We start from the raw sequence: 820 nt of genomic DNA, 5'->3' as shown, positions 1-820 counted from the left end.
AACTCTCGACTAAAGTTCTTTCCAGGTAAACTGAAATCGAGATGGTCGGGACCGTTCATCATAAAGAGCGTTACCCCTCATGGAGCGGTGGAACTTGACAACGGAAAGGGCGGTTCGTTCATGGTCAACACCCAAAGGATCAAACCGTACAATCCAGAGAATACTAAGTCGGGAGGAAGTACTTCTGTACTCTCCCTTTCTTTGATTGATTGAATGCCATCTCGGTCTAGCTACGACCTTAACTAGCAGTCCCGGTTAACCCTAGGATGTAAATTCTTCGAACCTCGTCATTTTCTCTTTTGTTTACGTTAGAAAGGCTCTAAATTCTCCAATACTATCTCATCAAACTAAGTCCTTTTGTTGAGGGAGCAAGGATTGGGAAAAATCTTCATCGGGCGCCGGAATATAGAAAAAAAACGAGCGAGCCACTCATTTTATGGGAGACCGCTCGTTTAGGTGTTCGCATCGAGCGGTAGCGCGTAACTTCCAAACCGGGGAAATATAATCCTTTTGAACATTGGTGACATGGTGCTTGAATCATTTTTCGAGCTAGCAAGTACCTCCACCCATTTCGTCACATAATCAACCGCCACGAGAATGTATAGATTGCCACAAGATGACGGAAATGTCCCATGAAATCTATTCCCCAAACATCGAAGCGTTTGATGAGGATCTCGGAATCCCGAGCGATGCATCAAACTATATCTTGGAGATAAAAGAACGCATGGAGCTAATGATAGCTTGGAGCGGGAGCATGGACGAAAGCTTGGAACCTACGAAACTTGGAGCTCAACCGGATCGCATGGAGCTTGGAGCTCAA

This window comes from Tarenaya hassleriana, unplaced genomic scaffold (assembly GCF_000463585.1).
Source record: "Tarenaya hassleriana unplaced genomic scaffold, ASM46358v1 Cleome77, whole genome shotgun sequence".
In the NCBI taxonomy this organism is placed as follows: Eukaryota; Viridiplantae; Streptophyta; class Magnoliopsida; order Brassicales; family Cleomaceae; genus Tarenaya; species Tarenaya hassleriana.
This window is presented reverse-complemented; position numbering follows the sequence as displayed.